Here is a 1237-nt window from a genome sequence, read left to right on the forward strand (position 1 = left end):
TTAGACTACTGTAGTGCTCTACTTTCCGGCTACCCAGATAAAGCAATAAATAACTTCAGCTAGTGCTAAACACGGCTGCTAGAATCTTGACTAGAACCAAAAAATGTGATCATATTACTCCAGTGCTAGACTCTGGCTTCCTGTTAAGGTAAGGGCTGATTTCAAGGTTTTACTGCTAACCTACAAAGCATTACACGGGCTTGCTCCTACCTATCTCTCCGATTTGGTCCTACCGTACATACCTAAACGCACGCTACAGTCACAAGACGCAGGCCTCCTTATTGTCCCTAGAATAAGCAAACAGCTTGAGGCAGGGCTTTCTCCTATAGAGCTCCATTTTTATGGAATGGTCTGCGTATCCATGTGAGAGACGCAGATTTGGTCTCAAGTCTTTATTGAAGACTCATCTCTTCATTAGGTCCTATGATTGAGTGTCGTCTGGCCCAGGAGTGTGAAGGTGAACGGAAAGGCAAGGCACGGGAGCAACGAACCACCCTTGCTGTCTCTGCCTGGCCGGTTCCCCTCTCTCCACAGGGATTCTCGGCCTCAAACCCTTTCAGTATGCTCTCTCTATTTCTCTCTCCCCTTTTCTCTATTTTTCTCTCTTTCTTTGTCTTCTTTTTTTCTTTCATTCTTTCTTTCTCTCTCTCGGAGGACCTAAGCCCTAGTACCATGCCTCAGGACTACCTGGCCTGATGACTCCTTGCTGTCCCCAGTCCACATGGTCATGCTGCTGCTCCAGTTTCAACTGTTCTGCCTGCGTCTATGGCACCCTGACCTGTTCACCAGACGTACTACCTTGTCCCAGACCTGCTGTTTTCAACTCTCTTGAGACAGCAGGAGCGGTAGAGATACTCTGAATGATCAGCTATGAAAAGCCAACTGACATTTACTCCTGAGGTGCTGACCTGTTGCACCCTCTACAACCACTGTGATTGTTATTTTTTGACCCTGCTGGTCATCTATGAACATTTGAACATCTTGGCCATGTTCTATTATAATCGGCACAGCCAGAAGAGGACTGGCCACCCCTCATAGCCTGGTTCCTCTCTAGGTTTCTTCCTAGGTTCCGTGCTTCTACACCTGCATTGGTTGCTGTTTGGGGTTTTAGGCTGGGTTTCTGTACAGCACTTTGTGACATCAGCTGATGTAATAAGGGCTTTATAAATACATTTGATTGAATTTGATTGATTGATTGTGGTTAAGAGTGTCGGGCCGGGCCTCCCGGGTGGCGCAG

Source organism: Salvelinus fontinalis, chromosome 6 (assembly GCF_029448725.1).
Source record: "Salvelinus fontinalis isolate EN_2023a chromosome 6, ASM2944872v1, whole genome shotgun sequence".
Taxonomy (NCBI): Eukaryota; Metazoa; Chordata; class Actinopteri; order Salmoniformes; family Salmonidae; genus Salvelinus; species Salvelinus fontinalis.